Raw genomic sequence first — 13,654 nt, 5'->3', positions numbered from 1 at the left:
AATGGAAGAATTTGCTTTCTTAGCAGACCCACATTACTTTGAAAACCGAGCTGCTCCGTCCCTCCCAGACCCACCCTGTTTTAATATCTCTACAACTGACTGATTAACAGCATCAATTTGTTTACTCAAACAGGCAAACAGAGAGACATATTAAAGTGTCAACAAAAAGGTATTAATATGCCCTTTTTCCATCCGATTAAAAAAAAAAAAGAGCAAACTAGGCCTAGTCTGGAGCAGTGACTCACCCCGCACGTATTCCCCTTTTCAGAGGAACCTGTGGTTTTGCTGTTTTTTCATGACAAAGGCTCCAGACATGAGAAGGCAAGTCAGTCAGCATTAGCTAATTAAAAATACTTCAAAACCCGCATGTCTCTGACCACTAACCCAGCACATATCAGTCTTGCTTTAGGAATAACGAGCCGGACAACCAGTCACTCGGTTCCCCCCGCCCCCCCGGCAACCCACAGCAAGTGCCAGAGGCCCTGGGCTTGCAGCACACAACACTGATGCAACTGACTTGCTAATTTAGAGCTAATTTGGAGGGAATCCTGGTGATTCAGCTGATGTAGTATCCGGCCCCCAGGCTTCCTGTGGCTCACCCCATTCTCCTCTTCCTCCCCTTTTTGCAGGTAGGGCTGGGCCCTGCCAAGAGCCACATCAGAGAATGGAGTGGCCGTCCACACTCCGCTGCTTCCCTTGCCTCATTCACACACACCCCCCTGGCTCCTTTTGCAAGATGTATGAATCTTGGTCACCACAAAGTCCTTTCTAGCCCTCTGCTGCAAGGGCCTCTCTGCCGCTGCCACGCAGACTCCCTCCAAGGGGCCAGCAGCATCGTGCCCATCCCGGTATGGCTGTGCAATCTCTGGAGCTGCTGGGCCAGCCCAAGGGCAGCCACTCTGCTCAGGGCAAAGCCGTGAAGGAAGCGAGTCACTGGTGAGGGCTGAAAGCCTGAGTTTTCTTTGCATCCCTTCCCAGGTGATTGATTCCCAGGATTCCCTTCCATCCATTCCCATCCCAGGGATGCTGCAGAGGATGCTACAGGGATCTCCCGACACTGCACAAACCCTCCTCCACAGGCACCGGCCAGCCCTAGGCTCATGCTGCATTTGGAAATGCTTGCACGCAGGAGAGGGCACACATACCCCCCCCACCCCATCGTCGGGCACACCCAGCAGCTCCTTTTTCTGGTCCAGTCCAAGCAAAGCCTTTGGGGTTTTACAGAAAACATCTTCAAACTTGACAGCAACAGGAGGAAGTGAAAGCTTGCAGTGCACAGGCTTGGTCTGATGAGTCCTCCAAGATAAATACTTACCGCCACTTTGGGGGGAGACAGGGAAGTTTAGTGATTGATGGCCTGTAAATGAAAACCTATCATGCACTCCATCCTCTCCTGCTCATAATCAGTTTGTGTGTTTCAAACAATGTTTTGTTAATCAAATTCCTCCAAGACAGCACCCACTCATTACGTGTGGTTATTAGCAAACACCAGGCTGCTGGAAACACAAACTTTTATTTGGCAATTACCTTCCAGACAGTCACAGATCAGAGGCACAGGCTGAAACTAGAGCTTCGCCACACTTTCGTCTTTCCACATGGCGATAGGTGTCATCCTGATTAGAGCAGTGATTAGGAGATGCTACCCCATCCGCAGAGACTGCACCACTGTGGTGTCTAACACCTTGCCAACAGCGTGACACTGCTACACAAACCACTGTCCCCCAGAAATGACTTTGCTGCTGCTCTTTGCATGAATACGGTACTCATGCATGCAAAACACGGAGGTGTTCCTATCAACTCAGTTAGTTGTTTCCCCTGCCTCAGGAGGAAAGGGGCACGCGAAGCTTTGAGCAGGTATTTCTTTGCAGTGCCAGACTTGGCCAAGTAACTGGATCTCTCATCTGTGGCTCTTCCCTTCAACCAAGCTTTCCCAGCCCCATGCACAACGGGCTCAACACCAATGAAACTACAGCTCTGCTCTCAAGGTCTGCAATGCTTTAACTATTGAACAGCACTGGACTGTAATGCCTGCAAAGCAATCACCCAAACCCAGCTTTATTTCATTATTAATCCAGCTCTCCTCATCCATGCACAGCACCAAATAAGTCACCTCAACAGGCCAAGGGCCAACTACACACAAATTCAATTTTAATACTGAATTTCTTTAAGCTTGTCTTGCTGTTTGAATTGACTACCTCCCACCTCCCAATTCTCCAGCTTCCTCAAGCTACTGCCTTTACACACAGTATATCCAGTACACACAGAGTACACACTTTGACTCATCCACGCTGGTTATGTAGACCACCAGCTGTTATACAGCCACTTGCTGCATTGCAGGGAAAGGACACAGGACCACAGATAGCTATTCCCACTGCACAGACACCTTATGGCTCACTTCTTCCCAATCCCATATAGAGATTATCTCCAGCTGCTGTATTTGAAGCATCTCCACATCAGCAAAAGTCCCATTAGCGGGTTTTGCTTTATATTCTTTCAAATCCCTGAAACTGTCATGCTGGGAGAGACAGGCTCCCTGCTACGCTTATTTTCACCTGGGAGCAGACTGTGAGAGTTTGCTCCCATTGTTACACAACTCACCGCTGCTGCAGGGGAAAAACCTGTCAAATCCACCAGAAGCAGAGACATAACGCTGGAGTTAGTCACTGCACTTGGCTTGCCAGTGGCTCTCTCCGGATTTGGAGGCATGTCTCTATTGGGTATCCACCTCTGGACATGCACTTTCCTCCAGCAGGTCCAGGTTAAAAACCCAATTTCTCCTAGCTAGACCTGGGTAGAACAATGCCAGAGATTTTTCTGAGCAGCGTTTGGGCAGATGCCCAGCAGGGATCTGGGCTGCACAGAGGCAGGGTCACTCCAACGCTATGGGAACAACCGCAGTAAACCAGTTTTCCTATGCCTTCTGCTTAGACTTTAACCACTGCCCCAACATCCATGGACAGCCTGGACAACCTGATCCTACACTTTTTGCATGCTCGTCAAAGTGTTTTCTCTCCCTTCAAGACAGAGCCAGATTCACTAGCTTCGATCATCTTAAATCCTTATTAAAAACAACTGCTGACACATCAGCCAATTCATATGCCTCTGACTCCCCTGCACAGCCAAGGAGGCTTTTTGGGGTGCATCGAGGCCCAGATAACAGTCAGCACGTTCAGCACCCTGACCCAGAACCAACCTATAGCTGGTACCCACAGAAAACCCCAAATCAGCATCAAACCTGCTCACAGCATCAAATAGGAATCAGCCCCTTGCTAAAAGCCCAGGAAAGCCATGTCCTTCAGGGCAGTATCCAGAATACTGAAAGGTGGGGATGTGACACAGAAATTTGTAGGGTTGTGAGTACACAAATCCCTCTGCCTCACAGATACAGAGAAGAGAATGATAGCAAGCAGCTGAGGATGCTCATCCACATGATATCCAATTGCCCAAAGGCTGGAGGGGAGCAGAAGTCAGAGTAACACAAATGCCTCCACTCCAGCTGCACATGAGAGGGGAAAAAAAAAAGCTTCCCCAGTCCTCAGTGCAGTCCCCCCCAGCACATCCCCATCCAGTCCTGAAGGACTATGAGCCAGAGCTGCCTCTGATGCGCATTAAGGGGTGACATGCAATCCTGGAGTAGAGTAGCTGGATGCTTGCTTACTCTCATGACCCAGCGTTTACTACGAGGAGGCTGAACTGACAGAAGCGTAAAACTGGTTTGGGACTCAAGTGGAAGTGAGAAGCACACAAAGCTTTCTGCAGACCTACACTCTCCTCTGAAGGCTCCTGATATGGAAGACCAGGGCCAAGTGGATTGGATGGACAGTCAAAGCAGGGACAGTGCTGACTTTCAAGGAGAGCAGCTGCCTGCTGGACCTTGCAGCTGCACTTACACCCATCATGCTGCAGTCTCGCAGCTACAGCGTACCGACCGCCTTGCTGCTCCAACTCTATTACATGTATCTACAGAGTACTTGTAATCTGCAGGGCACAGTAGAAACCAGATAAAATACTGCTTGAGGCACCAATGAATCAGTCCTTAAAAGCCTCTTTGCCAAATACTTCTCCTAAACGTTGCATTTTGGCACACCTCTGGTTTTAGCAGAGCAACTACTCCAGGATTAGAGCACATTTGAGATCATAACCCACTAGACTGGTTTAACTCACTTTTGAATTTCAATAGTTTGTTCACATCAGTGGAAACAGAACAGCAGTATTCCCCATTAACTAATTAGTACAACATGAAACAGGTGATCCTTTCAAGACCTCTCAGGAAAGGAAGAGCTGAACACTCATCCTGCCTGGAACTTGCAAAAGCAAATAACATTCAGAGATAATTTAAACCTAAGTGCAAGAAGGTATAAGAGAGGGGGGTGGGGGTCAGATGTCAGCTAATGGACTGAGACTCAGAAGGCTTAATTTAAATTCCTGGCTCAGGCACAGAAAAATCATGCTAGCCTCTCAGGAAATTCTTATGCTGATAGTAATTCTTATTCTTGCCTAGTCCCCCAAATAAAGAGCAGCATTAAACACTTCCTTCTGCTTATTCTGTATCTTAACCATAAATGACTTCAAGAAAGGACCCACCTCTTACCGCCCATCGCAAAACTCTGCATAAGGCATCCCTCATTTTATGACGGGACTCTCAGAGCAATGGTGGGAAAGTCAACGGGTTCCCTGCCTGCATAAGCGAGGAGGGATGAGGATCACAAGGCTGAATCAGTGCTAATTTCCTTCCCCAGAAGCGATTGGGACCTGCTTGCTGAGACCTGCAGGTTACCCTTAACATGCTTTAAGCATGTGTCTCTTGATTTCCCAATTTTCAGCCCAAAAGGAGCCCAGTTCCTTATGAGGGTGAGCTGCAGACCTCAGCCTGTATCCTGGCCCCCCGCAGCTGGATAAAGCCCTTCAAAGGCTGAAGGGAGCCGAGGCCACGCAGCCCAGACCCATCTCCATCCCCCCAGCACCTCCAGCCTCCGCTCTCAGGTAGCACCTTTCGACTGATATTCTATATGCCATGATAAAGCAAGAAGTGTTACTCAGTCTGTTATAGTTTCCTCCCACCCAGGCCGGGGAATCAACGCAAACCCTAAATTAAATCACAGTACAGTCACTGCTTATTCAATGCCAGCAAACAAGCTCCTGCAAGCCGAACACCCAGCATGACGGTGCCGATCCCTGGCGAGCTGGACAATAGGGAGTTTCAGCAATTAATTTTGGGAGGGTGGGTTTTGTGCAACCTTTTAGAAGGTACAGCTGCAGTCGAGCGAGTTTGCAGGCTGTTTTATCAGTTTGAAGATAAACAGAGCTGTCCTGAAATGGCACAGCCAGGGCTGAAATCCTGGCAGCCCAGCGACTGCTGCCCAGATGATAAACATTGAGAGAAGTGTGTCAATGAATGTTTTCTTAAATAAGAAAAAAAACACTAGAGACTACAAGCCACACTCTAAGCATTGGAATTATGTTTCAAAAATCTCTTAAAAACCATAAATTTCAGCAACTGATCTCTTACTAGAAAGAGCTACTGATAAAAGAAAAACCTTTTTCCATCTTTCCCCTGCTACCTCTAATCTTGTTTAGAAAGCACTTGGGAACAAGGGAAAGAAGTCAAAATAATTTGATTCAGAGCAAGAAAGCAACGCTAGACTGCAATAAATCAGTGTCACTGCATAGCTGTCCTAGTGGCTTTTGGAAGTAGAAAAAACCCTGTAAATTCAACACTCGTTTTCTCTAAGAGAAGATGGTACAGATCCTATCTACCCTTAACAAAAGCAGAAACATTAATCTCAAAGATTAATGGGGAACGGCTAGAAGAGCAGGAGAGCTGTTGTCTTTGCCTCCCAGGAGGCTGCCATGAGAGTGAAATCATGTTTACTCTGACAGCAGGGTGTTCCCCACACTTCTCCATAATTTAACTTACTACGGGGAGGAACGATAGTGAGCAAAAGGTAGCAGTCGCCAGTCCAGGATCAGGCAAGCTCTACTTCATGACTCTTGCATTTTGGATAAGCATTCATAATCTCTGCAAAATGCACCCTAATTAGCAGGTTTCAAGGCCAGGCAGGATCTCCAAGATGCATCCAGCACTCCTGGAGCCAAGCACTAACTTCTTGTTGGGTCCCTTCAAGCACCTTTGCCTCCTCCTCCTCCTCCTCCCTCGGTTTAGCAGCTCAGCCCGTGCCCAATACCCCTAGGACAGATGTAATGGTTAGAGAGATGTGTGCACTGTAAACAGCACACCACCTCATCGCTACTCCGAATTTCAGGAGGGTGAGAGAGTCCTCCAGCTGTGGAAATCACTCTTTACAGCCAGATGTTTTGCACAATAAATGCAGGGTAAGAGTAAAATATAACTAAGCAAAACCTCAGAGCAATACATTCAGTATAAACAAAATCAGGACATGAAGAAGCTACACTAGATGTGTTTTATAGTTTTTCAGACGTGTTAAGTCTAAGTTTTTCAGCACAAAAAATTCAGCATTTCAGTCCAATACTTAAAAGTACTTGGTATATAAGTGTTTTAGCCAGTAGCGACTGCTAAAGCATTTGAAGAGGGTCTACGCCAGCTTCCAGCATCAAGCATCGCCAGCCTTCACCAGAAAACACAGCAAGCAAGATAAACTCCTCAGTTTGGAAACAAACTCCTGCCAGGCTGTGATGCCACATGCCATTCCCACTGGAACAGCAAAGCAGCACTCAGAGCCCAGCCTCTGCAGGCGAAAGACCCCAAAAAGTTAGGTAGCCACTACAGCCAGCAGCCTACAGCCACTTGCCAAAAGTACTCAGAGCTCCTCACACTTTCTGCAAGGCAAACATATAAATATTTAATGCTTCTAACATACAAGTTTACCCAGTTCTGCTTTTTAAAAGCCTGCTGCAGACTGAGATGGGGAAAGACGTGCCCCAGACTGAGATTTCTGGGAAGGCACGCCCGCAGTCCTCACTTGGAAAACTAAATACTTGGTGATGCAAAGTCAGTCACAGCACTTAACTGCTGCTCTGTTTGCATGCACGGCTCAGTCAGGTGCACAGATAAATTCCAAGTTTAAAATGCATTAAAACCTGAAATTAATCTTTTCATTCTGCCTAGAGCTGTTTTCCTTTATTTACTACAACATTAGCAATCACTAGACATTTCGCAGAATAAATAAAAGCAAAACACATCCTTGCAGGGCAATCTCTGGCATGTGTTTGCATCCACGCAGCCAGCCAGAACCCTGAGCAGCAGCCAGCAATGCGAGCGGCATCCTAACGTCAGCCCGCAGCAGGAGACACGCTTACCTTTCCTCCTCTCTCGCGAAAGGCAAATCACTCCCTTGCCCGGCCCGAGCGCTGAAGCGTCTCCCACGCCCACAGCACGGATCTGGACAGCCAGCATTCCTCCCACCATCCCCGCCCAGCAAATGGGAGGTCGCTTCGCGAGAGCCACAGAAGGGATGCGGTCGTGTCACAAAAAGATGCATTAGAAAGGCTAAGGGACAGGCGGCTCGAAGCATCACATACATACGGAGTAGGGATGGGGGGATCTTCCCCCAACAACTAGCTTTTGTTCTTTTATTGCTTGGCACTTGGGAACAGGAGGCAGTAAGATATAAAGCTTTTAGGTAAGCAAACTATTTTTTTTTTAAATTTAAAAGAAAAATAATTCTTTTACCTTTAATGTTTTAAATTAAATGCATTTTACTTTGCTAGCTCTCGGCTTGTCCAGACAAACAGCAACGTGGAGCTTGTATTTCATTTTATGTACTTACGTTATGGATGTCTTTAAAACCACCAGAAGCTTATGAACAGAGCAATGAGGATCCAGACCTATTCAGCCTGAGTCCACACCAAAGGAAGATGCTGCCTGCTATTTCACCCCACAGTTCCACAAAAAAAAAAAAGTGGTCTGAATGGGTGGTAAATACAGAGTTCAGAGCTGTTCTATATTGTAATATATTGCATTACCTCAACGATTAATCCCTGTCTGCTGCCAACCAGGAAGACACAAGCAACAGAAACATCATGTACCATGTTGTTGCACAGGAGCAGAATCAATCACCAAAAAGGTTAAGTGGGATTTCCAAAATATAATCACATTTCAGAAATTTCTATTCCTGTTAAGTCCATAATGTTTGAGCCCTCCCATAGCTAAAAGGAAAGGATGTCACTTACTAATAAACACAATACTTGAATTAGTGAAGAATTTGAAGAACCCATGACCGTTCTAAAAGTTAAAAATACTTGACCAATAGGGTCATTGTTCTTTTTGTTTCTTTTTAAAAATTACGTCAGCCAGGAAAGTGAGTCATCGCCTGGTCCCATTTCTTGGGTATCACCTGAAAATTTAGCTTCCAGCTGTAAAGTTTCAAAAGAGGTATAAAAAAAACAAAACAAAAACCCCAAACCCACAACCTGCCAGCTTCCTCAGGATGGTAAATATAATGGAAACCAAAATAGAGGTTTTTATGCCCAGAATTGCAGCTGCAACTTAAAAGGAAAGTTGGCTTGAAAAACACTTTTGCACTCCACCGAGATCAGGTTGCCTGCACACCAGACAGGGTTTAGAGAGCAACTTTGACTCTGCTCTGACTTGAATCAGCAACACATCAGCATCACATCAGCCCCTAGGTGCAAGGAGCCCATCTGGCTGCTCTGATCCAAACCAATGACTGCGTCCAGCCCACAAAGTCTTGGGGCAAACATGCAACAGAATTTAAGAAACTTATTTCAGGAAGTTTAATCCGTCCACTTTTTTGCTCTGTGTGTGAGCACATTGCACAGTATAAATTCATCCTTAAGGTTTAGTAAGTCCTGAGGCTTAGGGCTTAACAGGTCCTGGGGAAAGCGTGCCAAAGCCCAGCTCCCAAACTAGGTTGTGACGACTTCTATCAAGGGCAGGAGCACTGTCTGCTTTTGGGAGGGAAAAGAAAAACCTCCTCTCCTTGTCTCCGGCATCCATGTTGCTGGGATAGAAAAGCAGCACCTGCAGGTGTGCAGGTGGCAGATTCATGCTGCAGAGGCAGACACCTAAAAGCCACCAGCCCATGGGTCCTCAAACCTCCATTTACTCACTTTTCTTTTTCCAGGTAAGCGGAATGCATCCTACAGGGCTAACACCTATTACCGTTCCCTCTGCCGGGAAGGCAAAAGGCATTGCTACCCACTGTCGTCAGTCAGCACAGATCCTCAGTGGCTCCACCGTGAGAAGTTGTTTAACTGATGCACACACAGTGCACGTGAAATACCTATCTTCCACATTTGCAAAGGATCAGCGATAGCCAGTTTTTGCGCCGCTTTAAGAGCACTCTGCTCTCCAAATACTCCAAATCCAGTCCTGTCAGTCCAACCTGCAATTACACTCAAACCTAAAATAGCACTTCAGCAGTGCCAGCACCACTCATCTCCGCGTCATACCCTGAGACTCGCCGCACTGGGGTGTGGTGATGGAAGGCAGCGGACACACAGCTCCCCGGGCACTCCCAGCCCACTTCCTCGAGCACGGCTGGTCACACACCGCTCCCCACGCTCTTCCAAAATAGGAAGTTTTACGGTCAAGCCAGTATACCAGTGTATTTTCCTCTTCCTCCCTGTTTAAGAAAGCCTTTTAGGGAAGCACAAGATGCCCGAGGTGCTCAGAAGTTACTCTGCTCATGTGACACATCCACTCCCCTGCATGGAGCATCAGGACGAAGGTTTACACACAAGGAGGACTTGCGGCACTGGCAGGATCCCTCCAGCACATCGTTGCACAAGGATGCATCTCCTCCCCAGCTCCAGCTGCCAAGTTTCGCTGGGAGGCCACTAATACATATTTGTCCTCCAGAAGTTACTCAACGACAGCTCTGGGAGCGGCAGCTGCTGCCTACCAGGTGACAAAGGAGCAGAGAGGGTAAATCCAGGAGTCACCTTGTCCCTCTCCTCTCACCACCAGCCCTCAAGAATAGACCCTCTGGCAAAGCTCTGAGGGAGGAAGGGAGCACATCCAATGCACTGGCCTGTGGCTACAGTGGGCTGTGCAGTCCCACTGCTTTCCCCAGTGAGTCCCACCACCCAGGAGAGGACAACCACCTGCTCCTGAACACCAGGCTTTCCTGCCCACTTCAGAAGTAGTCTTTTCCACCCCTAGTTAGCAATGCCAAGAGATGCCATGCTAATACTGGAAGCTGTACAAGACAACCAATGAAACCGATGGCGATGCACAAGCCCCTGGACACACTACACCAGCCCTAGTGATTTTTGGGAAGGGTTTTGCCTGCAGGCACCTCTGGCTCCTGCCTAAAAAAGCTGTTTGCTGGGATATAGCCAGCTCCACTGTCATCCAGCCAAGGGGGTCTAGGGCATGCTGGCCCCCTCCGGCATCCCCAACCTAGAGGAACCCCCATGGCCAGAGGGCTGGGCCACACCAGCCCCAGGAGATCCCAGAGCATCAGCGGACCTCAGTGAGCCTCCAGGAGTGACAAAGCTGACTCAACCTTCTGCCTCTGCCTGGCCCTGTCTGTTCTGGTGCTGCATATCAAGCATTTTCAGGAGCATCCCACCTCCTTTAAAAAAAAAAAAAAAAAAAAAAAGAGGGGACAGGGCCAAAAGAGTAACTAGCTAGAAGAAAAACCAGGTAACCTAAATAGTCTACTCAGTCTACTCCACCAGAAAGAAGACACCACACTTTACGAGCCAGGGCTTTAGAGAGCAAAGCTGAGTGGCCAGCCATCATCCCATTTTGGACGATGATCAGTGACCATTTACCATGTGCCAGACGCTCCCCTCCTCCAGTTCTGTGCACATTCTCTTTTAAAGATAAGGATTTTAATGAAATTACGCACAGATGGATAGAAGCACTCTCCCCTGTGCTTTTTAATACAAATTGAGGTTTTATGCACTTCTTGCCTTTACCTTCAGTTGCGACCAACTGCAGAGTACATTCCATCAATGTAAACAGCTATGGAAGGATTTGACAATTAAGGAGCAAACATTTGACCTTAACTCCTCAATTTATCAGTCTTTTTAAAGAAAAAAAAAAAATCCATCTTTGCTAGATTTCCCCCCTAAAAGCTTCCTGAGCTGCTCTTTCAGCGAGCCTGTCATCAGGAAGAAAGCAAGACATTAGTCAGGCTCATGATTATTTAACAAAAAACTTGCATATGCAGTAGGGACTGAAAGTTAGTCTTTATTTAAAAAACACTTGCAAACTAGAGTACGATTTTGCAGTGCAAAACAGACCTGAGGACTTGCCCAATTTACCCTGTGCTCCAACAGCGCTCAGCTTAGTAATTAACTGACTAGTTATTCACAGCTTAGAGCAGGGAGCCATGCAGTCACCAAAGAAGTCAGCAAGTATGCCCAGAACACCGTGCAAAGGATATCTCATGCCTTGCTATTTCATAAGGAAATCGGAGGCTCCACTGATGTCAGCTCCAGGAAATGAGCCACAGGCAGATGATGCCGGAAACAGGCTTTATATTTAGTACTGAGTCACCCACTTTATTAAATTCGAAAGACACAAAAGATGGGTGCAGAGAGGGGATACATGGAAAAAAAGTGAACAAGTTATTCCCTTGAGATCACAGGCAACGGGGAGTCTAGGGTTGGACGGGGTTTTTTTGTACAGGGAGAGAGAAAGTACAGATGACCTGGGAACCCCTTCTGCACTTTCACTGGAAAAGCAGTTGCCAGATCTGATGCACTTCCCAGGGCAGAAGCCAGTGCCAAAAATGCTGCAGGGGTTTGCAGTACCACTGGGGTTTGCTCCGGTCAGTCCCGCAGGCAGGTCTCAGTCCTGAGCAGGGCACCACCAGTTCTGAGGCACTTTCCCATCCTCTCTGCTACATCTTCTTTGAGACAAAAAAGAAGCCACTGGAAGGAACTTGGAGTGGAGAATATTTTTAAGCCGGTTTTGCAGCTCCACCTAACCCATCACAAAGTGCACCTATCACGCCCCAAAGAAAACACTTTTCTTCAGGCGATTACAATGGCATGAGGTGAAGGCTGATGAAGACCGAAGCATGCAAAGAGGAGCTGACCTGGACACACAGTAAAACTGCGCCCAGGTAGGGCAGACATCCCTGCAGACTGCCATCCAAAGACCACCCTGTCCCTCTCCTCCTCCTCAGCATTTCAGTCCCCCCATCCCAGCTCACTGTGGGGTCAAATGGACATCAGCACAGGGAAGGAGAGGCAGAGCAGAGAGGGACCACCCTTGCACGGCACCCCAGTTAGACCAGCTCAGCCACCCCACTGACCAGGCCACTGGAGAAAGGGTGGCACTAGGTCTGGTAGGAGAGTCTTGCAGGCACAGACATACTATTCCATCTTTCACCTCAGCTGCCAGGTGTGTCCATCAGCCAAGCTAGTCCTTGACATGGCTTAGGCAATCCTCTGCTCACCTGGAGAAGATACTCTAGACGACTATCCACCTTAAGTCACTACTCAAGGAAATAGTGCTTTATAATAAAATTGCACTATTGTGGAACATAAGTGACTGCGCAAGATTTCTGAGCAGGGAAGCTGTTCTGATCCATTTTCTGGCAACATCCAGTTTAGACACATTTACAATTGAGAAGTATAAAGCATTCACGTGGACTGCATCCTCATGGAATAAACTTCAGATTAATTTGCAAAAGCTGCAATTTAATAGTTCTTTGTACTAAGGTCTTTTTACATGCAGAAAAAAAAAGTTTTAAGAGACACCAAAAAACAATCTTAACTGCAGATTGTACCACAATACAAATGACAGGAGCACAGATTTGTTCACAAGAGGTTCATATTTTCACACAAGTCTGTCATAAGCCTTTTCACTTTCTGTCAACGATAAATACTCTGCAGCCTGAGCAGCAGCAACAGCTCTGCAAAGTTTTCAGCTACTTGAGCCAGACTTTTCCCCTGAGAAGACTCACTTTCCAAATACTAAAACATAAATACTCTTACCAAAGCCAAGCACTGTACCTCATTTTGATTTAAAAAGTCAACAGCAAACAAGAGCTCTCTCTAATGCCAAGCACCACCAGTGGCTTGCCTACAGAAGCAGCCTATTAGATTATTAATAAAATTGGTGTAATCTTCAAAATAAGATTACAACAGCAAAAAGGATGTGGCTTGAAAAATAAATCCGTGGACTGTAGCAAGACTGGCAATTATGCAGAACCAGAGGTCAGGGACTACTTAAAATCTTTCACCTATACGCAGGAAGAGGTTATACCACTGCAGTCACAGCCTGCTCCGACCAGCAAATAGACATTTAGCCAGCTGTTGACCACTGTCCAGATCAGTCTGCTGCAAACCACTCCTGGCTAGTGGGGAGGCTGTGGGAGACTGCCACTGGGTGGCTCTTCAGTCCCACACAACTCATCTGCGGGTGACCTCCCACTATCAGAAAGGTTTCTGTGCTGGGGAGTCAAGGCAAAGCAGGTACAGTCACAGACCAACCTGGGCAGCAGCCCATACGCCCAGCCCAGCCTAAGATGATCTTTGAGGAGTCACTGCTATCTCATCTGGACATCCTGCCAGATGCTGGAGGTAGAAGATTCTGGCACGCGGCTCATCATGTTGTGCAAGTGGGCCTACAAATTCAGCTGTGTTGAACTAGTCCAGAATCTCATCTCAAGGGACCTTGAAGCTTTTCCTGGTATTTAGGTCGTGCCTGCATTTGTTGGCTTCCCCACTAACTGCTCCTTTTGTCTCA

At 47.3% G+C, this 13,654-nt stretch overlaps 1 protein-coding gene across 5 annotated transcripts in view; it reads right to left on the bottom strand.

The window, feature by feature from the left end:
- Nucleotides 1–13,654, bottom strand: part of PLS3 (plastin 3) — a 54,724-nt gene that overhangs the window by 27,077 nt on the left and 13,993 nt on the right. For 2 of the 5 annotated variants that reach the window (XM_076346875.1, XM_076346879.1), the window contains exon 1: nucleotides 7,279–7,352. The exons of 2 other annotated variants lie outside the window; for them this stretch is intronic. The gene's annotated coding sequence lies outside the window, so the exon portion shown is untranslated. Of the gene's footprint in view, nucleotides 1–7,278; nucleotides 7,353–9,051; nucleotides 9,167–13,654 lie in introns of those variants that run through there. One more of the 5 variants, XM_076346878.1, reaches the window with a different exon arrangement.

The sequence above is a fragment of the Aptenodytes patagonicus genome, chromosome 9 (assembly GCF_965638725.1).
Source record: "Aptenodytes patagonicus chromosome 9, bAptPat1.pri.cur, whole genome shotgun sequence".
NCBI lineage: Eukaryota > Metazoa > Chordata > Aves > Sphenisciformes > Spheniscidae > Aptenodytes > Aptenodytes patagonicus.
Note: the sequence above shows the minus strand (reverse complement) of the source record. Positions and strands in the feature narration are given on the sequence as shown.